At 40.7% G+C, this 23,921-nt stretch overlaps 1 protein-coding gene across 7 annotated transcripts in view; it reads left to right on the top strand.

Moving 5' to 3' along the window:
- The window catches only part of LOC122794113 (interleukin-15-like), a 1,779,266-nt gene that overhangs the window by 303,397 nt on the left and 1,451,948 nt on the right, over window positions 1-23,921 (top strand). For 5 of the 7 annotated variants that reach the window (XM_044062276.1, XM_044062277.1, XM_044062279.1 and 2 more), the window contains exon 2: window positions 17,895-17,951. The exons of 1 other annotated variant lie outside the window; for it this stretch is intronic. The gene's annotated coding sequence lies outside the window, so the exon portion shown is untranslated. Of the gene's footprint in view, window positions 1-9,409; window positions 9,514-17,894; window positions 17,952-23,921 lie in introns of those variants that run through there. One more of the 7 variants, XM_044062274.1, reaches the window with a different exon arrangement.

Genomic DNA, 23,921 nt, shown 5'->3' with positions numbered 1-23,921 from the left:
ACCGTGTGGCTGTCAGGGATTTGTTTTTTTTAGGTGGATCATGTCCATCAATTCTGGGTTGGACATGGCCTTGTATGTCAGGCAGAGATCACCTCTGAGTAAGCGGCATGCAACTGAGTACAGCTGGAGTTTCTTCAGTCGGGCTGCATAGGGCATCTGTTTGAGGCCAGTAGTCCTCTTGGTGAGGTACTTCTGTGGTCTTTCCAGCTGTTGCAGGTGTCTTGTAAGGTACATCCAAAATGGGGCATTGTACTCTATGATGGGTTTGATGAGTGATGCGTAGAGGGGCACAATAACCTCTTTTGTTCTAGATGCGAACCCTTTTGTTATTAGGTGGGCCACATAGAAGGATTTTCTAACCACCTTGGCAATATGATTATCAAAGGAGAGATTAATATCTACTTGAGTCCCCAGATCCCTTATTACATTTTCTGTATTTAGGGAATTACCATGTATGTGGTAGTTCATGGGTACTTTGTTTTTCCCAAAAGGGATGACTATGCACTTTTTGGAATTTAGCTTGAAGCCATGATTTTGACACCAGGTATCCATCTCAGTGAGACCCTTCTAGAGGATGTCTGTATCAGCCAGAGAGTCAGTTGTGGCCCCCAGTTTGCAGTCATCTGTGAACGTGGTCAGCCATAGTCCTCCTGAGCCCTGGGGGACGCCACTTGTAACCGGTTTATAGTCAGACCTAGAGCCTGCAACTTTCACCGTGTGGGTTCTATCTGTAAGCCAATTGGCAACCCATCTCATGATGTAGGGGTGTATGTTCAAACTGGTGAGCTTGTCTATAATACCAGAAGGGGGAATGGTGTCGAAAGCCTTTGCAAGGTCTAGGTAGGCTGTGTGGACCTCCTTTCCCTCATCTAAAGCCTTGGTAACTGTCTCAAAGAAGTCCACCAGATGTAGGAGGCATGGTCTGCCCTTAACAAAGCCAAACTGGGTAGGGTCCAATGTTTGGAGGTTCCCAATGTCTCTGTTAATGAGTTCCATGATGATGCACTCCATGGCCTTGCAGACCAGGCTAGTCAGGCTTATAGGGCAATAGTTCCCAGAGACCGTTGTGGCTCCACCTTTCTGGAGTGGGATAACTGTTGCTGTGCACCGCTGTATGGGTATGTAGCCTGTAGAGAGGCTGAGTTTGAACAGTGTGTTTAGGTGAGGGGTTAGTTCATTTTGGAGCTCATGTAAGACACAGCCTGGGACACCGTCCGGTCCCATTGAAGCTGTGTTTTTGGCTTTGGACAGGGCTGTTTAACCTATGTGTCAGTGATTGCCTGGGCTGTACATTCTTCTGGTATGGTTATGGGCCCTTTAGGGGGTGAGAGGAGGGTGAAGTTTGCACTAAACCTGTCTGCCAGAATGTTGGTAATATCAGTCAGTTCAGTGTATTTTGTGCCATTCTGCACTAACTCAGAGCAGATCTCAGAGTTTCCACTTAGGCTCTTGACATAGCTGAAGAACACTTTGTGGTTATCTTTGGAGTCCTTGGCGATTTTTCTTTCGAAGCTAGCCTTGGATGATTTTATGAGGGATTGTAGTTTCTTGCTGATACTGATCAGGGGTGTCTTTCCTTCTAGGGATTTTACTCTTATTTGTACTAGTTTCCTCCTTCTATTGTATAGCTTGTTTATGGCAGGAGTCAACCAGACTGGTTTCCTTTTCTTGGACGAGTGAGTCTTGGTTTTGCTTGGGATAGCACGATCCCTGCATTCTTGCAGGTGCTCATAGAGTGCCTTTGTAAGGGATTCAGCAGCTTGGACAGAGTTGTCCTTTAGCAGGGGGGCTGTGAAACTTTCCACCTCGGTCTTGAGTAATGTAAAGCTTGCTTTTGAAAAGTTTTTCATGGTGGTTTTCTTGATTGGGGGTGGGGGTGGAATGTGGCTATCCAGACTGATTAGTCTATGATCTGATTTAACCAGCGAGGGGTTGACCTCCGGTGTGGAACACCGGTCGCTCATGTTGGTGACGACCAGGACCAATATGTTGTCACCTCTGGTGGGGGTGTTGACCAATTGATCCAGGGCGTTTGAGTTTATAAATTCTAGGAAGCATTGGACAAAGGAGTTAGTACTTGAGTACTTCTCCCAGTTAATGTTTGGATAATTGAAATCACCCAATGTTAGGGTGTTTGGTAGGACCTTCATGTTTTCCAGTGTCTCCAGAAGAGCGGAACGGGGGTCCTGGGTCATGGTGGGTGATTTGTAACAAGCTACAATTTGAATTGCAGTTTTGCCCGTTGTTAGTTGCACATGGATGATCTCTGAGGCATCGTGCTGCTCCACTAACCTGGAGTTGTGGGTATCCTTGATGAATATAGGTTCATAGGTTAGTACTAAGCTAACTGCCCTTGCGAGCCATTTCAAGCCTAGCCAATTATCCCTTGTGAGACTCAAACCCTGCACCTTGTGTTTGTAAGGCAAACACCTTAACTATTAGGCCACCCTCCCAACCATTAGGCCTTCCTCCCAACCCAATATGGATACATCTCTGCCTTTTGTGTTTTTTGGTCTGGGTTCTGTAGCCGAAAAGTATAGTATGAGTTATAGCGTGGTAGTGTTGGGGTGCTCTCTGGAGCCTTAAACCAGGTTTCTGTTACTGCACAGGTATCACTCAGGTGATGATAAACCAAAGGTGTATTTAATGATTAAAAATCCACAAGAAAAACAAATAAAATGTGAGCGCTTTCGTTAAACAAGTGTTAACTTCATCAGACACCATTAAAATGTAAGACAGCCATTTATATACTTATAAAAAACACTCTGATTGGGTAAGCAAAAAGAGGCAGCTAGCTAAACAACACTGAGACAGAACATTAATTAACCCCTTGATGACTGTGTTACAGTTGAAACTGTTGCATATTAAATACAACTAAAACTTGTAATTAAAAGAAAAATTATTAGTCTCATACTTGCGTCATGAATGATTCTAAATAGGATAAAACTAAAACCAAAGTCATTTTTAAAATCTTATGTTAAATATTTACATAATGCTAAAATGTTTACCAAAGCCAAATACATATAAAAGTGCTTGTGCTTAACAAATGTTTTTAGATATTTGGTTCCTTTCTAGGGCTTTTAATTTCAATACAGGAGAGATGGATGACCTGTCATTTATCCCTGGCCATCTGTCTGCCTGTAGTAAGATTTGCCACCTTAACTCCTTTAACTCTAACTGAAGTCCCCAAGGCTTTTTGTCACTGATGTCTACATGGTCTATTGCCTTAAATGTGAAATTGAGGCCAGTATTGTCTTGAATAAGCCTTGCTAAAGCATTATTAATATTATTCTTTCTTATGGCGTAGTTGTGTTCATAAATTCTGCCGTTAAATTTCCTTTCTGTTTTGCCTACATAAAATGCTAGGCGTTGGTCACATGTAGCCATGTAGACCACTGCCTTGGAGTGACAGTTATATTTACTTTTTACATAATGGTCTATACCATTTACTGTAAATTTACTGCCTGGTTTCACCTTGTGGCACCAGTTACAAGACTCAGATTTGTACATCCGTACACATCATGTTCTAGTGTAGTTAGAACCTTTCCTAAGAAGATCTTTTAAGTTTGAGCCCCTCCTGTATGTAACTATAGGTCTTGCTCCTATTTGTGCCCTGATGTACAAATCATCCATTAAAATGTCCCAGTTCTTATAAAAAATGGACATCAAGTGGTATGAGTCAGAGTTGAATGTAAGCACCATAGATCTACAAAAAGAACTTTTTTCCAACTCAGGTCTCCTCTCTTCAACTTCAGAGGGGCTGTTGTCTAGTGTGTTTTCCCCAACTATGGGCTTAAAATGCCCTACTCTTCTTTTACCTATCACTTCCTGCATAAGCTCATTGAGCAAGTCTGCTGGGTACTCCCTCCTCAAGAACATAGTTTTTAAGTTGTCACATTCAATAAGAAAATCTTCTTCTCTGGAGATCTCTGGAGCTCGAACTAATTGCCCTTTAACTACCGACCTCTTTTGATGCTTGGGGTGGGAGCTAGTGTAATGCAGGAATGAGTTTGAGTAGGTCTCTTTCCTGTGGATCCTAGTAGCATACTTTTCATTATGTGTGTCTTTGTATAAGTGGACATCAAGGTAATTCATATAATCCAGGTTAATCATCCAAGTGAGCTGCAGGAATGTAGTGGTGGTGTTAAGGTATCTCAAAAACTCTTCCAAAACAACCAGTGACCCATTCCATATCAAGCTGATATCATCTTGGTATCTTCTTCTTCTTTCGGCTTTTTCCCGGTTAGGGGTCGCCACAGCGGATCACCTTGTCCGCACATTGAATGGCAGTGGAGTTTTACGGTGTCGAGTTGCCAGCCCGGCGCCCAACCTTCCACAGAAGGCACACTCACACACACACCTAGGGCCAATTTAGAGTGTCCAATCCACCTGCAGCATGTCTTTGGGATGTGGGAGGAAACCGGAGCACCCGGAGGAAACCCACGCGACCACAGGGAGGACATGCAGACTCCGCACAGAAGGCACCCCAGCCGAGGATCGAACCGGAGAACCTCTTGCTGTGAGGCAGCAATGCTGACCACTGCACCACCGTGGCCGCCCATCATCTTGGTATCTATGAAACCAAAAAAAAAAAAAGCCTGATCCAGGCGAAAGCGCTTCATCTCATATGTTTTTCGTCTTTTATTTTGAATAAATTTGGCAGTGAGCTACAGTTGAACTGGTTCGCCTTTCTCCTTTGGTCTGGATTTTGATATTCATCTTGGTATCTATAGTACAGTTTGACCTTAGTACTGAGACTGAAATACATAATTTCTTTCCCAATATGCCATTACCATATTCGTGAATGCCCCACCATAAGCTGAACCCATTGCCACTCCTATGGTCTACAAAAAGTACCTGCCACTAAAGGAGAAATAGTTGTTTCTTAAAACAATTTCTAATAATTCCAAAATTAGATTAATTTTCTCCTGGTTAACATTGCATAACAACAGTAGGTCACCCACCCACTCGAGACCAATTTCTTGTGGGATGACCGTGTACAGGTCTTTTACATCTATAGTCACCATGATGTCACTTCCATCATACCTTGTTTTGTTCACTTGTTCTAAAAAAGCCCAGGAGTCTTTACAAATTTGGCTTTCATTACGCAATATTTTCTTCAGCTCATAGTCTACAAATTGGGCGCAAGCAGTGGTAATGGAGTGTCTTCCATCCATTAAGGGCCTCATAGGTGGATCTGATAGTTTCTTGTGGATCTTGGGAATACCAAAGAACACTGGTATCCTTGGGGTAATGATGTTAAGATAGTTATGCAAGGAAAGGTCGATTCTTCTTTCTAGAAATATGTCAGTGAGTAAGCTGTAGATTTTCCTATATGCTGCATTTAATTCATTAAGGGACACTTCCGTGTAATTTCCTGTGTCTAACATAGCCAACATTTTGTCACTGTATGTGGAAGAGTCCATGATTACAACCCCCCCCCCCCTTTGTCAGGTTTCATAACCCTGACGTCATGTTCTTGCAGTTCCAATAAGCAATCATGTTCACTTTGGTTCATGTTGTGAAGTGTTTGAGCTGGTCTGTATTTGTTCTTATTTAAATTATACAGATCTAGTTCACAAACTTTTTCATACATTGCCAGTTTCGGGTGCAAAGGGGGGTTGTAGGTAGAACTCATCTTAAAAATGCTGCCTTCACTGACGTTAGTTTGGGATCTAGTACCATGTAGTAAGGTCATATTCAACTTTCTTAAATAAAGTTTCAGATCTAACATAGTGTCTACAACATTAAATCTCTTACCAGATACAAAAGTAATTCCCTTAGACAATGTCAGCTGTAGTTTCATTTATACATAAAGTAGAGTAATTGTGTACTGAAAAGTCTCTTTGGTGGTTAAAAACGACTGTATAGATGCTTTTTTAACAGAGTCCACTGGTGTTGGGGTGCGTACATTAATGAAGAAATCATTAACATTAACATGGTGACCAGAAGGCATTGGTGGAGATGCTAAGCTGTCCAGTTCCTGTTCATTGGCCTGGCCACCTGAAAAACCTGTGGTTGTTAGCCACCCTGTGGTTGCTGCCTATTGTTGTAATGGCTTTTGTTCCTAATTCTTTCACTTCTGAGTTCTGGGAATTCAGCATCATAGTTTAAAATCACATTGTCATTCTCTTCAAACCCGCTTTCATCATTGCCATTTACTTCAGGAGGGTGTGGTAATTGCTTGTTACTTTCCCCTTGTGGGGCTTTACATTTTTTGTATGAACCAGGAGGTTTAGTGTAGGCCATACCATTAGCATAATCCTGAACATCCCTGTCCAGCTTGTTCAGTCTCCCAGCTTTCAGTTTTGTTATGTGCTGGTCAATGCTAGTGTAAATCCTGTAATGTTCAAATTTCATGTTGCTATACTCATTATCCTAACGGATGGCAGAATCTAGAATTGCAAGGTCTTTGAATAACAGTTCCAGTTCACTGTTGTTATGTTTAATTAAAAGCTCTAAAAGGTCGAGCCCACATTTATCAAATAAGTTAACTAATTCAGTGTACAAAACAGAGTCATGCTGTAAACCAGTAGGAAAGCGCCAGACCCTTAAACCTTTGGGAAACTCTTTAGGTCTAGTGCATTCCCTTAGGTAGGCGTTTTCCAGTTGGGGTTTCTTGCATCGTGATAATTTAACATCAAAATCTGTCAGCTTACCTTCTAAGGAAGGGCCATTGTGTTTGATGCTTCTGTTAAATGAAACCCCATTCCGCAACCACTCCTCCAACTGAGGAATGTCCTTGTTAAGAGCTTCTATTAGTCCATTTCTTCCTGCAGCATTCTGAGAGCTCCTGTTGTCAGGAAAAACTCATTCCTGCCATGCGCAGATGCGTTGTGCCTTCCTGCCTCAATTCACTTTGCTGTGAATCAGAAATGTGGCATAAAGGTGTATTATGAAAGTTAGTAGCATGCTCACTTGCCTCCCCATGCTGATTCGAGTGTGCAAGAGCAGAAGTGATACTATTCAGTCTCACATGTTCATACAGATGATCCATCCTCTGGGTTAGTTGTAGAATAAGGGCAGTAAGCTGTCCAATCTCCGAGTTGTTTCCTTCATGCTCTTTGTTAGCTGTTAGTGTGCCAGATAACTCCATGCTGCCAGAAGCCATGAACAAACTCAAAAAAAAAAAACAGAAGCAGCAAAACAAACTAAATAAATAAAAATGCTGGCAGGCAGAGTTTCACAGGCACAAATCACTCAGGTGATGATAAACCAAAGGTGTATTTAATAATAAAAATCCACAAGAAAAACAAATAAAATGTGAGCGCCTTGATGACTGTGTTACAGTTGAAGCTGTTGCATCTTAAATACAACAAATCAGTGACAAAAAGCCTTGGGGACTTCAGTTAGAGTTAAAGGAGTTAAGGTGGCAAATCTTACTACAGGCAGGTAGATGGCCATGTATGTATTTGGCTTTGGTAAACATTTTAGCATTATGTGAATATTTAACATGAGATTTTAAAAAAATGACTTTGGTTTTAGTTTTATCCTATTTAAAATCATTCATGACACAAGTATGAGACTAATCATTTATCTTTTAATTACAAGTTTTAGTTGTATTTAAGATGACTGTAACACAGTCATCAAGGGGTTAATTAATGTTCTGTCTCAGTGTTGCTTAGCTAGCTGCTTCTTTTTGCTTACCCAATCAGAGTGTTTTTTATATGCATATAAATGGCTGTCTTACATTTTAATGGTGTCTGATGAAGTTAACACTTGTTTAATGAAAGCGCTCACATTTTATTTGTTTTTCTTGTGGATTTTTAATCATTAAATACACCTTTGGTTTATCATCACCTGAGTGATTTGTGCCTGTGAAACTCTGCCTGCCAGCATTTTTATTTATTTAGTTTGTTTTGCTGCTTCTGTTTTATTTGAGACTGCACAGATATCGATGTTCTCCATACTGAGGAGTGCCTCGAGTGCATGCATTTTGAGGTTTAGACTTCTGGCATTGAGTAGCATTACCCTCAGTTTTTGGTTACTTGTGCTATTTACACCGGTGGGTTTGTCTTTTGAGCCTTGCCTAAAAAAGGCACTGTGGGGGCTGCAAAAGCCTTGGCCAGTATTCGAAAGCCTAAGAATGACAGGTGCAAGCCATCTCTTGTGAAGCAACGTGGCTTCTTGAGCATGTCATCCCAGGTGGACAGATACTGGATCCCCTTTGAATGACACAAGAAACTTAGCCAATTGTTGAAATCGATAATTTTTTCTTTATACTGTGGCATCATTCTTGGTGAGGGCAGGATGCTACTCAGGGTCAGGGTCATACCAGCCTGGGCTACGTGATCAGAGAGTTCTTCCATGTCTCTTTCATGTAGTCCAGGGAGGTACATCTCAGGCCATTCACACCAACATGGACAATGACAGAGTCTTATTTATACTTGTTCTGGAGCGACCTGAGTGCTTGTGTTATGTGGCAGATCCTGGCACCCGACAGGCAGCTAACTGTAAACTTCTCCTTGTCCAGCAGCCTAGTTAGTGGAACATCAGTGTGCCTGACTATAGAGTCGCCTATTACTAATTTGTTGGGTATGTTATTTTGCCTTAAGGGCTGTGATTGCGTGGCACACTAATTATGTGAAGTATGTGTTTCATGGTTTGTGATGGGGTGTGGAGATTGCTTGGATGTCTGCTTTGGAGGTCTCTGTTGCTTTTGCAGATTTTTATGTAGAGCCTCCGAGTATGTTTTTGTGTATTTATGTGTGTTGTTTGCCGGTGTTGGTTTAATAAGTCTATGTGAGACTGGTGGTGTGTTGCAAGTAATTCCCTTCTCCTCTTGACTGTCAGTTCCAGTCTTGGGTTGAGAGAGCTTAGCCTCCAGTTTGGCTGTATAATTGTATCTCTCACATGTATTAGTGTTTGGTGGTAGGAGGAGAGGGTTGTCTGTGCACATGAGGCAGTTGTGACATTGACTCAAAATGCCCAGATTCACCAGTTGGACTGGAGAGTACACCTGAAACTGCCCTTTGGACATGCCTAAATAGGTAAAGTGAGCTGTTTTACTGATTGGCTGGTAGGGATGAATAGAGAGCCTTGTCCTGGACAGTATGGGGGGGGGTCTAGTGCTAGGGTTAATTAGTGCTTGCTATGAGTTTTGAGCAAGTGCTGGGCTGTGAAATGAATGGTTTGAGTGGAACACTATCAGCTACTAGAAAAATGATTATAAATAGACTGTACTTGGCATGTCCAGTATGTAACTATAACTGGAACATGCATCAAAATATGTGTACTCACTGTATTATTTATAAAAAAAAATATTTTACAGATTTCAGTTGCAGCTGTTGCTGAAATGACATGTGATGCTTTTACACCTCTAACGTTCATGAAATCTCTAGTAAAAAGAAAAGGCATGCAAAGCAGCCCTCCTTTTTTTTTACTTGCAGACATAACAGAAACCGTAGAATCTGAAAGCAGTCTAGTGGGAACATTACCTGACGTCAGATTTGCTGTCTCCTGAGGAATCTGACTGTTTACTGCTCATATGTAGTAGGGACTAAGTGTTTAATGGTATGTATTATTCTTTTGGAAGAAAAAGAAAACAAAAAGCAAACTTACTACAGCATAACATTTGCCGTTGTGTCATGTTCTCAGAGCAGCAGAACAAAATGTTCTCCGGATATTGCTGTATTGTATATGTTTCTTATGTAGGCAGCAGTGCAACTGAAAGCATGGTGAGTTACTCAACAATTTCAAATGTTACTTAAAATTTCAAATGTAAGTATTACTTTTTTACTTTCTTATTTTATAAAGACACAAATGCAGAATGGGCTGACCATATTTGTGCATCTCTATGTGTTTGCTACACAGTATGCACTGCGCTTAAAGTAGTGAGCGCACTGTAGAGTTTTAGGTGTGGTCCGGAGAATGTGTTAAAGGACCATAGCACCGTAGGTGCCAATCAAGGAGTTACTTACATAGCGCTATAGGTGTGAGTGAGATAAATTACAAGGGCTAAATAAACTTAATGGAAATGCATGGCTACGCTTCTAAATTTCCTTAAAGGTCAATAGTCTAGTAAGAAACTATGAAACTTTGAATTTACTCCATGATCTGACCGCATGTATTTTGTAGCCTTTAAACAAGCCATCTGAAAGAAGTTGAAAAAATACTGATAGGATGCAAAGCTTAAACTGTTCAGAAAGACTGTCTTTATATTCTGTTTCTTCTAGATTACTAAGAGATAACAGTTGGTAGGTTTGTTTATCAATTTCTGGTCTAGTTCTTTTTGAATATCTTTGTGTAGAATGCAGCAATGCAGGAGATGACACCAGATAAAACAAAATATACCAAATGTAAAATATAATAATAATAATAAAAATAATAATAATAATAGAAAAAGTTACATACTTTGCACAACTCTTTTCAAAGTTATGGAATACACTTCTCCTTACAATCAAAATATGTCACTAACTTCTTCAAAAATAGTCTAGGTTTGCATAAGAAGTATAAAGTATCAGCAGTGGATTACAGTAGTTGTGCTTTCTGAGGCCAGGAACTTGTATCTTTGGCAGTCCAACCTACAAACCTATGTTAAGTTTTTGTTGCGATTTGTTGTGTCATGGCTATCTAACCTATTATAAATTATATGCATACAGTGATACCCAACTGTGCCAGTGCTGTAATGTAACATGGAACTGTTTAAAATACTTTGTTTGTCTTTCCTGGGGGTGACTTTTTAAAGCCTCCCTTGCCGGTGTTGCATAAGCCTTTCAGTAATTGGTGTTAGATATTCATGCCTAAAGGCATTGCGTATTGGCTGAGGGATAGTTATGAAGTAGATTATGCTTCTCTTGTGGATGTTGCAGTAGATATCATAAGGTATATTAACGTGCAATGGAACATTGAGTATCGTATCAGATCACTGTTTTCATGCTAATTATGCAAAAGGCCAAAATTAGAGGCACCCCGATTTGGTTATGAATAAAAGATTAAGGGGTACTTTTAACATGGTCATTGTTCACATCACAATAAGCAATTTAACAACGTCTTTCCACTTGAAAATGCATCAGGATATTGGGAGATTTCTCAACCTGTGAGCAAGTATGTGAAAAAGTCACATCTGCTTAGCAAAATCCTTCCATCACCTCATTTGGCACCTAAATATCATAGTGATGTTTGTACTTTAGCTGTGACTAAGGACACAGTGTCACAGATAGAGGATTCAGTGACTTTTCAGCCTGGAGTAAGACATGCACAATATGGCCTAGAGAGTAGAAGTACAAAATAGGAAGAAACCCTCCCTCTTTCATGCATTATTCACTCCTCTTCAAATTCCAAAAATGTAAACACAGAAAATACATAAGATACACAATCAGAGGCAAAGGTGGCCTCCGTCAGTGCTTAATGCTTGAGTAACATAATGGGTGATTTAGCAGTGCTTTTTCTGCTTGGAAGTTATTGAACGCTGTACCATCACAGAAACCTATTTTTTAAATATCCAAAATATGCAGATCACATATTTCAGGGCATACCGCCTTTCCATACTGCAGATCCAGTCAGAATATTATAAGAGCACCTAAAATCTGAAAACTAAGAAAATAATAAAAACTGTTTATTAAAAAAAAAAAAGAATATATTGATAATGAATATAATAGTGTAGTATGGCTTCCCAGTGACTTATTAGATATTTGCACTCAATAATTATCAGAACATGGTAGTAGCTGTACTACTTAAAGGGGATAATGAGCCACCAGACCCAGCTTCATACAGGTTCATTTCAATACTAAATCATGATTATAAAATGTTTATGTCTATAATGGCTAAAAAATGGCAAAAGTGATACCAAATTTGATATATATGGATCTGCATGGTTTTGTGGAGGGGAGGAAAACATTTGACAACATAAACAGAACAATGGTGACCCAGAGGGAAGCAGAATGTAAGAAAATGCCACCATTGTTGATGGGTCTTGATGCAAAGAAAGCATTTTACAGAATAAGCTGGGATTTTATGAACAGAGCAACAGAAGCATTCGTTTTCCCTCATAAAATTATAAGGCTGATTAGGAAGAGATATGAAGGATCGGAGTTGAAAATTAAAGTGAGTGGGGTTCTCTCTGATAATCTCTGCTTAAACAGAGGAAGCAGAGAGGGGTGTCCTAGTTTCCCTTTGTTATTTGCATTATATTTAGAACCATTGGCAAAGAAAATAAGGGACTCAGAAATTCAAGGATATAATTGGTATGGCAGTCAAGAGAAGCTGGCTCTATTTGCAGATGACATTATTTTGTACGTGACAAAACCAGAAAGGGACATTACAGTGCTGTAGACCATATTTAGTCAGTTTCAGACCTTTTCAGGATACAAAATTAATGAAGCAAAAACAAAAGCAACAAAAGTAAATTATGTACCCACATATAAATTGGTTCAGTGATATCCATACTTATGGGAACAGGATAAAATTAAGTATTTAGGAGAATGGATTAAAATTGACACTGGTGTGGCAGCTATGGAAATGTGGAAGAGACCAAACAAAGGATAATACAAAAACTGAGAAAATGGAAGCTCTTTTATATGGATATTGATAGTAAGATAAAAGCAGTTAAAATATTTGTAGTCCCTTTAGTCTTATACACTAATCAGGCATATTTTTATCAACCAGAGGAGAAGTTGTAGATAGCAATTAATAAAGAGCTGAAGGATTTTATCTGGGAGGGGAAGATGGCAAGAGTCAAGTGGGATTACTTTATTCTTCAAACAGAACAGGGCGGATTGGGATTACCCAAGCTGAAGGGGTATTTCAGAGCAACAGAGTTAAGCTGCTATACATAGCACAAGCAGAAACTATAATTCAAAGTGGAAAGAGATGATGATGAAACAGGGGAAGCTCAAGTAACAGGGAGAGACTGGACTTTGGATGCAGATTTTTAAGGAGAACAACAGTAATCATGCAAAATAGTATATTCATAAAGTAGCAGTAGGTCTTCTAAGAACTAAGCCAACATGGGAATGAAGAAAGGAGATTCTGCCGATAGGGGTGTCTGCAGTTAGGGAGTCAGACGATAGGAAGGAGGGAGCTGAAATTTATTGGAGAAAATTGGCAAAGGAACCAGGGTATTGGTAGCAAATAACAAGAGAAGGAAAGATAATAGAATGAGAAGATGCTAAGAACTTGTTTGGACTGCAGGCTAGAGATTGTCTACCAAATCAAAGATTGATATCAGAGTATAAGCAAAGGGAAAGAAGTAGGAGGATCCTAAATGAAAGGCCAGTGCTGGCAGAGTTTTTAGTAGAATCTAGAACAGAAGTTGCCATTAAGAAAGGAATAATTAATAGAGCATATAAAATATTGCATGATAACTATAAAAATCAGAGGAGGTTAGGAAGGACTGGGAAGAGAGATTATATAAGCAATTCCAAAGAAACAATGGGGGGATATATGTATGTCTCCCAAATATGCAACAAAATCTAGAAGATTTTGAATCTTTGCCTGGAAGTGCTTACATAGGTATTTTTAAACCCAAAGCAGACTTCAAAGAATTTTTCCTCAGGTAGACAGGAAATGTTGGAGGTGTGATCGGGCAAACAGAGGTAACTGGCAACATGTTATCTGGGACTGTAATGAGTTGGTAGACTTTAAATATTCCCTGCAAACACTTCTGTCGGAGATGCTGGGTGACCAAATTGGAGTGACTAAGGAAATTATTTTTTGAGTTGTGATACAAACTCGGAATTGCCTAGACATAGTAAGGCTTTGCTGAGTCTAATTATGGTGGCTGCCAAAAAAACAATTACTAGAAAATGGAAATCAAAGTCTAAACCAACTTTACTAGAAGTAGTGACGATAGTAACAGATATAAAACAACTGGAATTGGGATCTTTAGAAAAGGGTAGGAGGAAATTACATAGGAAAAACTAGAATTGTAGGAGCAATTCATGCAAAGGAGGAACAAGGTTTAAAAGAAGGCAGGATTTGAGTGAGCTTTGTAATGGTTGACTAACAATGACTGGATATATTAAAATTGATGTATAATGTTTGCAGCTACAGTTGTGTTGGCACGATTTGTTATATATAATGTTTGCAACTGAGATTATGTTGTTATGGTTTATTATCATTTATGTAAATGTAACATGGCCTATGTCATACATGATAATTTAGAAAAAGGTGTTTTTTGTTTCAAAAAATAATTATCAAAACATGTTTCCTATGTAGCTATGAAATGGTCTTGGGTATAGTGGGAAGCAGTTCACCCATACTCCCCTCCCCTAACTTATTTATCTGGATTGCACAACTTCAAGGAAAAAGGCAAAACTCCACTGAGGGTGAAACATGATTTACATGATTATTAGATGCAAGTAGTTTGCAAAAGATAAGTCATTAAGTTTCCTTACAGGGCTCTGGGTTCCAAACAGAGCATAAAAATTGCTTAGTTAAATTTCAGGGTGTAAAGCTCAAGTGAAAATATAATCCTTATGATGGTGAGGGGCGTAACTGTCTAAACATTGCATGTGTAAGCTACACAATTTCAAATTAATATGCCCAGGTAGGAAGTGACTGACTGATTATGTTAATCAAAACAGTTTGGGAAGGATTGTATGGAATCCAGCTATGAATCCCAATATATTTGTGCTTCTCAGCTATGGATATGCTCTGTGTAGAAACACAGATCATGATACAGTCATCTTTAATCAAAGAGTAAAATAAAACTCAATCATAAATAGTCTTTTTTACACTTCACCAGTATAGCGTATGACACAGTAAGTGACACATTTGTGAAAACAGACTGGAATGCTATTTTCAAGGATCCAAAATAAGTCTGCTCAGATTACCTTTGATATTAACCGCTGTATGAGTAGAATGGGCGTGCCTTCGTTGAAGGTTGGGTGTTGAGCTGGCACCTCGGCACCCATAAAAAATCTACTGCCAATCATTAGCGGACTGGAGTTCTGCTGTGGTGACCCGTAACCGGGAAAAGCCGAAAGAAAATCAAACTTTTATTAACATTCACAAGAATGACAAAAATAAATTAAACAAGCATACTTTTGGTGGAATTAGAAAGTTAATAACCAATACAACAGAAAAATAGAGATGCCACATTGGTGTCAAAATTGCCCTTGTCATAAAACAGGTCTAGTAAAAAACAGAACAGCAGAGCCAGATGGTAAAAAGAACTAAAAATAAGTAGAAATCCACTTAAACAGAAACCATTAATTCTCTGTCTTTGATCAACAAATCTGGGCAAAGCCAAAAATAGTGGGTGAACAGTTCCAAAGTCAGGGACAGATTCTAAATGCTATTTTTATAAACGTAGACATTTGCTAGAGAAGAAGGTTTTGTACTAACATTCATTTTCTGGAGAATATGAAGTCTGAAATATAGATGCCTGTCATTATTTGTTGACTAGAATCCTTAGTGATTTACTAGAAAATCACAAACACAGTGTCGAACAGAGAAAAACATGAGGCACAAATCTGGACATTGTGTGAAATACTGGACAGCTGAGAGGTATGATGGAAAATGAGTAAACCTTCAATGAGCACTGCCATCTAAGCAATACAAACTTCTGACAAAGTGCACATCTTATGCAAACCCATTTAGATAACTGTATGCTCAATGAACACTGTCATCTAAGTAATACAAACTTCTGACAAAGTGCACGTCTTGTGCAAACCCGTTTTGATAACTGTATGTTCAATGAGCTCTGTCATCTAAACAATACAAACTTCTGACAAAGTGCACGTCTTGTGGAAACCCGTTTTGATAACTGTATGTTCAATGAGCACTGTCATCTAAACAATACAAACTTCTGACAAAGTGCACGTCTTGTGGAAACCCGTTTAGATAACTGTATGTTCAATGAACACTGTCATCTAAGAAATACAAACATCTGACAAAGTGCAACTCTTGTGGAAACCCATTTAGGTAACTGTATGTTCAATGAGTACTGTCATCTAAGCAATACAAACTTCTGACAAAGTGCACGTCTTGTGCAAACCTGTTTAGATAACTGTATGTTCAATGAGCACTGTCATCTAAGCAATACAAACTTCTGACAAAGTGCACGTCTTGTGGAAACCCGTTTAGGTAACTATATGTTCAATGAGCACTGTCATGTAAGCAATACAAACTTCTGACAAAGTGCACGTCTTGTGGAAACCCATTTAGATAACTTATGTTAACTTTTGCTGCCGTTTAGTCACGCTCTCAAAAACTAAGAATACTACATCCATGTGTCCTGATAGCATTCCTGAGTTGCCTGATTATCAATATGGTCTTTTTGAATCATTATTTCTTTTTAATCTAAGGCTGTCCACTGGTTACATTCCTGAAGCCTTGAAAACATAAATTGTAATGCCGTTACACAAGGACAGTCCAACCATGGACCCTGGTAACTATAGACCAATTAGTGTCACTAGCCTCATATGTAAAGCAATGGAGTGCTTTGTCTCAGACTTCATTAGTCTGGAAATTGACACTGTCTTAATGCTGGACCCATATAATTTTAGCTTTGTCAAAGGAAGGTCCTACCTTTTTAATCTCATTAATTTCTTTGAAAAAGTAACTGACTCAGTAGATAGTAGTTATTCAGTGCATACAACATGTCTAGATCTGGCCAAGGCCATTTGACTCTACTTCTCATGCAGGGCTTATCGACAGACTTGTAAATCTAAATATAAATTATTGTATTGTGCAATGGATAGCTAACTAGTTGCCTGATGAAACCCATGTAGTTAGAGTAGCAGATGCCAGTTCTGAAAGCAAAAAATTACCAGTGGTGTACCATAGGGCTCAGTTCTGGGCCCGCTCCTATTTGGCATATAATTCTCAGACCTTCAGGCCAGAACTCCTGGTCCATGGTTAACTGAATTGTAGGCGACTGTAAACAGGGTAGTTATTTGATCTTCAGCTGACTTACAATTGCTCCACCATGGGTTAGATCACATTAACAATTGGTACAAGGACAATGGTCTCAAATTAAATGTAAACAAAACAGTTTCCCTACCATGTAGGTGTTCTACCCTTGCAATCAGACACTGTTGTAATGGATTTGTGTGTTCTTGTTGATAATTCCGTATCATTTGACCATCTTGTCTCCACAGTAGTTCAGAAAGCTTTTTATCTGGTCACTCTAATTTCCAAAGGTATCTGACTAGACCCGAAGAAGCCTTAATTTCCCTTATTCATATCTTGTCAGACCCACTGTTGAATATAATGTGTCTTTTGGTATATATTTGTCTAAACCTATTACACAACTTGAGAGACCTCAGAGATTCATAACTAAAAAGTGATTTCAAAAATCTTAGGTATCAGGAGGAACTCAAAGCCATTTTTCTGTCATTGGTCTCGTATGCACTCCTTCATGGAGATCTGTGTCTAGCGTAAAAGTCACGAAAGATCCAACCCTATTTGACCTCCTGTTCCTTTGCAAAACTAATGGTAGCTCAAATACTTGGTTAAAGGAACTAAACTTTTATCAGCAAATAAGTAAGATACATTGGTGTGATAGATTCATATCCCAATGTATGACTCAGCTCTGGAAAACAATTCCACTACATGTCAAGCAGAGTAGCACCCTTGCCATCTTCAAGGTAAACCTAGATAATTGGATGGGCACCTTCAAATTCTCCTCCAGTCTATCTTCTCTTGCACTCCTTGAAGCTAGAGGGACCTCTTGAATAGTTTTCTTTTTTTTTTTTGGCTAGGCTTGAAATAGTCTGCAGACTGATTAATACTTACCTATGAACCTGTAAATTAAAATGAAAAGTATAAGTTAATGTGCAGGGCTTTTTTATAGTTTTGTTTGTTTAATAGGCTCAGTTATAATTGTTGCTCAGTTGAATGTGTAGTGATCAAAATGTTTAAAAATTTGTCTGAATGGATTTTAACCTGATGTGCAATTTATCTGAAGAAATACATTACTATATTTTATTTATTTATTTGTTAACCAGATAGGAAGACGGCTTGAGGACCCTTTTCAGCGACTGCCTGGGCCAAAAGACATGATAGTAAGTATGACAACACACAACCACACCGAGAAAACATAACTTTACACTGAGTGTGCATGCACAGCATGAATTTGCAAGAGAATAGTGTTTTGTACTTGTGATTTCTAACACAAACATTTTAGAAATGTATAGTATTTTGTTTATTTATTTTATTTTAGCTTTGTTGACCGGGATAGTCTGACTGGATACATGTCCATTTTCAGCGGAGGCCTGGGGAGAAAAGCTCCAAACTTATAAACAGATAAAGACAAGCAAGTTACAGTATATGCCAAACATATTGTATTAACATACAAGTTACAGTCTCACATTTCAAGCCTATGAAGAATATAGTTTATATTCAGAAATGTATAGAAAATATGTTACAGTACATGGTATACAATCATTACAACTTTAACTTTTGGATGAAGGCATTCCCAAATGTTTTACTTGTGTTTCCATTTAACTGGTACTTAACCGTTGTTAAATCTCCCAGAGTTTGCTATGAGATAAGCTTGATCTCAAGGGCAGAAAGCAATAATACTGTATGCTTTATGCTTCCAATGGTGCAGAGGCAGGGCATCTATTTGCCGAACTGGCAACGTGAAATTTTTAATGCTCTAAGGATGTTAGTAAGCCATGCCAGGGCAGGGAATAGGAAAAAGTAGCTGATGGTCAAATGTCCTGCCTCACAGGAAGGTGAAGGGACAAGACAAATGCCCCAGTGACCTCTGGTGGGGACTATGAGCTTTGCAAAACATCTCAAGGGTGATATAAGGGGCTGATGATAATGTCTTGATGTCATTGCACTAGCCACCTCCACAGTTATGGTAACTGACTGATTTCTACAATTATGATGGCTCCCAGGCTCCATGCTGCTCCCGACTGGATCCCTCATTCCCGTGATCCAATAATGAGTACCCTTGAAATCGACTTCCTGAAGAGTCAATCACACTTTGTAATGCTTCACACCTACAGTTCTAGTTTCATTCAGGCTATGAGACTGAATGGCATGTCACACACAGTGCTATTACTACAGTGTAACTTAATCATCTTGATACATTTGCAATATTCAGTGCCACAGTTAAGCAGCTTAAATACAGAAAATAATTTTAACTGAACAAGGAACAAAAAAAAACTAATTTCCTTGTTCAGTTTATAAGACCTTCCTCACATGTAGATTTTCTGTGACTGTGAGCTCCGCGCAATAGCTGTCCAGCTTGTCAGCACTCAGTGATGTGAATTACTACTGGTATCCGTGAATAAGGTCTTGCAAAAAGGATCTTCCCCACCTCCACCTCCTGTAACCACTGTAGCACTATCATCTTAAATTCAGTTCTAGCCATAATCTTTATAACTCTGTAAGTAATGTAACAACTTCTTACCCCTAAAACGTAACTCCTTTTCCTCAAACCCATTTTTGTAAACTCACATAAAATCCTCCCTTCTAGAAAATGACGTTAACTAAAGTCATTCAGACCATTTGCTGTATCACACATTTCTACAGTTAGGTAGTACTACCTTCTCAAAGCTTTTGTATATGTATTTAATCTCACACTCACAACCAGATTGATGTCCTAGAGCTTGTATTATGCACTAATCAGACACCTTCCTAAAACCCCACCTCCCTGTTATATCTGTAATACTTTTAAATTGTCTTTCTTTGTATTTGCTTGTGGAGCTTTTCTCCCCGGGCCTCCACTGAAAATGGGTCTCTGACCCAGTGGACTTTCCCAGTCAACAAATGTTAATAAATAAATATAAATAAATGCTACAGAGAGTAGATCCATAGAAGTACTCAAAATATTAAAACATTAAAACATTTATATGCAAGGAAGTTCCTGCTTATGTCAATGCCTATGAGTTTCTAGCTTTAAATCTGCATGACTTCAGATCCAAGTGTAGATCTGATGTTGTTAATCTTCTTTCCATTCATCACTGATGGGTTCAGTTCCGAGCCCTCAGAACCGAGTCAACCTTTTTACCAAGCTTGTGCCAGCCAAAAAACTCTTGAGCTAAGTTTCTACCCAGAATACCCTTCTCCCTGTTTACCCAGGTCTCATTTGCTGCATAGCCGTAAAGCCGTGTTTCGGCCAAGCTCTCAGCTAAGTGGAACTTTATTTGATATTTGTGTGGAAAATGTTTGATATCTTCATTTTTTATTGAGCGAATAGTATTTTTAGTGTGTTTTCTTCTGTCAGACCTTGTTTTTTCCTCTCTACTCTACCCTTTATTACGGTTGGTAAACTTTCAAGTACCATTGTTGGTACAGCCTTTCCTCCCTTACCATTGTGGTATTTCTTCAATACCATAGCTGGTAGTTTCTTTCCTGTCTAACCTGTTAGCTTTGGTTTTTAGCAAGGTGTTTCTGTTTTCTCTCCTACATATCACTATATTGGTACAATTGTGACTTCTCTGAATGGTGTTTGACTTTTGTTCTAACTGGATTGTACTGTTGGCCTGTGGTGTCTCTCTAGCAAGATGCCGAATAAGAAGGGTACTTCAGGTTTTAAGCATTGTACTTCATGTAATGGCAAGTTACCTAATAGTGATTCTCACGATGATTGTGTATACTGTTTGGAAGTGCCCCATCTTTTGGTGCAGCCCCCGTGTGACATTTGTCAGAGTTTCAGTCAAGGCACTCTTAATGAGCGCAAAAATAAAATGATACTGAAAGGGTTACTTAAGTCTCTCTATTCAGAGGCCATTTCTGTGATGGAGGTCTCAACCCCTCCTACTAAAGACAAAAATAGGTCCCACTCTGTTCCCTCCTAACCATCGGGTGATTAGGGCAAGCCTGTGAAATCAAAGGTCCCAAAGTTGTCTTCAGTGCATAAATCTGCCTCTACGGCTCCATCTTCCTCGGCTCCGAGCATCTCGAAACCTTCGATACCAGTGCCATTTCAGCACCGGTCTTGCCTCTGGCACCGATTATAGACCTCACTATGCCTATTTCAACTTCAGCACCTTTGGCCAGCTTGGCTCAGGGCACACCTTCGACTCTTTCGTTAGTTACAATTTTGGAACCTACCATTTTGGCTCTGAGTGCCAGTTCGACACTGAGCATTGTACCAACTACATTAGATTTGACCCCTTTACTCCCGGTCTCAAAACTAGAGACTTCAGTGCCGGTAGACCTTGCACCATGGACCCGATACTCCCCTTCCATAGATCCGTTTCTGGGCCAGGTCTATAGCCCATTCATTGAATGTCCTGACTCTCCGTCTAGAGTATCCACTAGATCCACCAGGTGCCTGTCGGAACACAACGTGGTGGGTCTTGCGGGCCAGCTGTTGTTAGCCAGGGGTATACCCACACTTTCTAAGAGCCATCCACCTGCAGGACTTGGGTTGGTTTATCCACAGACTCCATCTTACACTCCTCCTTTGACCATCTCGGTTCCAAAGCCTTCTGCTCCGACATCCTTTTTGGAACCCAACACCTCAGCACCTACAGTCCACCTCACTCTGGCTCCGAGTTTGTCCTTTTGGTCTTCGGTTCCTGCGGAACCAGACCTTCCTCAATCTGGGAATTGGGGGACAGGGGATTCGGCCCGGGGCATGGAGGTGCGTTTCTCCTCTGTGCCGATAGCCATGTCTGCACCAATCCTGCTTGAGGCTTCATCTGTGGGGGCAGGTTCGTCAGAGTGGGGTGTGGCCCCGGTCCTGAAGTTGTCCTTTTTAGTTCTGGGCTCCCATCCCTCTTTGGGTGGGCCTGCCTTTTGCATGATGGAGAGGGCTCTCACTTCTGGAAGCACTCCTTTGATGTCAGAACCCCAGTTTTCGCCCCCTGAGCTACAGCTGCCGCAGACCACCCCCCTGGGACACCGGGCAGAGAAGCTGCAGGACACCCCAGTTCAGGGTACCCACTCTTGTGAGTCCTCCTCAGAGGCCCCCACTGAGGAGCCCTCTTGAAAGAGGACGTACAAGAGGAAGCACATCGGCTCACTCAAAGAGTCCTTAACTGAAGACATGGATTATGATGATGGTGAAGGGTCCCCTCGGTCTCCTCCTGATGATGTCACCTTCGGAGACATCCTGGAAATGCTAAAGCAGAGAGGTGACTGGAAGCCCTCCAACCCTTCATCTGACAAGTCCGTGTTCCTGTAGGCTTTCCTCACCCGGCCTTCTACCTCTTGGGTGACTCCATCTGCCGATGAGCTGTCATACAGCATGCTTGGAAGAACCCTGATTCCATTGAGGCGATTCTTCGGAGACCAGACAAAATTCTTTCCCCTCCCAAGGAGAACCTGCATTGGTCTAAAGGGTTACCAGTCGAAGCTATGGTGGTGCTGGCAGCCACGAAAAAGGACTTGGCTGAGGAAAGTCCCACTGTCCACCCACCCAACAGGGAGTCCTGAGAGGTGGACAGACTTGGGAAGCGAGTTTTTGCATCAGGGACCTTTGCTATATGGTCCCTGAACTATTTGGCACATTTTACGAGGCTCCAGAGGGGCTTGATCTCTTAACTCTCTGGAATGCTTGCAGGACAGTTTTCTGATGAGGTCAGCGACAAAGTGGCCTCACAGCTCGCGACCCTGGAATCGATATCCAACTCATCCATGAGGTTGCTTTCAGATGCGACTGAAAGGGCGGCTAGAGCAGCAGGTTTGAGCATTGTCATGAGGCGTCATGCCTGAATGAGCATTTGTGACCTCACAGACCCCTTCAAGTCTTCCTTTTTGAATGCTCCCATCAAACTTCATCCCTTTTTGGCTCCAAAGTGAAGGACACGCTAGCCAAGTGCGAGCAAGATGGAAAGACCCTGTCTGCCATAGGCCTACGGTTTTCCAGTCCTCAATGTACCTTCTCCAGGAATCAAAGGAGTGAGAAAATGTGGCACAAAAAATCTCAGGGTCCTTTCCATGCCGCACATGGTGATGATATCCCCAGGGGCAGAGGGGGTAACAATTCTGGAAGACGCCCCTATAGAGGCAGAGGGGGTCCCCGTAACCAAGGTTCCAAGGATTCCTTCTCTGGACAGCCTTACCAGCGCTCCTGAGGAGCAGCCCGATTGCTTACCTCTGTAAGCAGTCGGGGGTCATTTCTCTCTGCACCAAGCTGTCTGGAAATCTATTACCACCGATCATTGGGTGCAGAGTATCATCACCAGAGGTTACACCATCCCCCTTTCTTGTCAACCAAACCTTCCAAGAAAACTTCCCGACATTCTACCCAGTCAAAGGGAAGAAGCAGCTTTAGAGATAATAAAGCTGTCTCAAAAAGAGTTATCCAACCCGTCTCACCAGACCAACGCAGATTTGGATTTTACTCAAGATTCTTTTTGGTGCCAAAAAAGACAGGGGACTGAAGACCCATTTTGGATCTCAGCAGCTTAAAGAATTCTGTCACCTAAGCCAAATTCCAGATGGTCACAGTTCAGTCCATTCTCCCCTTTTAAAGAGAAGGTGATTGGATGTGCTCGATAGATCTCTGGGATGCTTATTACCACATCAAGATGGACAAATGCTCCAGGAGTCTGCTTCGCTTCTGGCTAGGGGCCAGTCATTTTCAATTTCGTGCCCTGCCAATCTGTCTCTCTACAGCCCCTGGAGTGTTCACGAAATGCATGGCAGTGGTCACAGCTCAATTGAGACTACAAGGATTCCGGGTGTTTCCGTATTTGGACAACTGGCTCCTCAACGCCCCCACTGAGCATCTTCTGGTAATAGCACTGCATTATACTCTCTCTCTCTCTCTCTCTCTCTCTCTCTCTGGCAAAATTGTTGGGAATAACGACACATTGGGAGAAATCAAACCTTACTCCTACACAACCAATAGAATTCATTGGAGCAGTGTTCAATACCCAGTCCTGTCTAGTATCACTCCCAATTCACAGACTCCACCGTTTGAGGCTTCAGCTCCGAGTGATACTATCTCAAACAAAAGTTTCAGCAAGGGAAGTTCTTCAGGCCCTAGGCTGTATGGCAGCTTCAATTCTAATAGTGCCTCTAGCAAAGCTACATATGCGGATCTTGCAATGGCTCCTTTTTTG

This window comes from Protopterus annectens, chromosome 2.part1 (assembly GCF_019279795.1).
Source record: "Protopterus annectens isolate FY-2018-M chromosome 2.part1, PAN1.0, whole genome shotgun sequence".
Classification (NCBI taxonomy): domain Eukaryota; kingdom Metazoa; phylum Chordata; order Ceratodontiformes; family Protopteridae; genus Protopterus; species Protopterus annectens.
The sequence above is the reverse complement of the archived record's forward strand: the minus strand, read 5'-3'. Positions and strand labels throughout refer to the sequence as shown.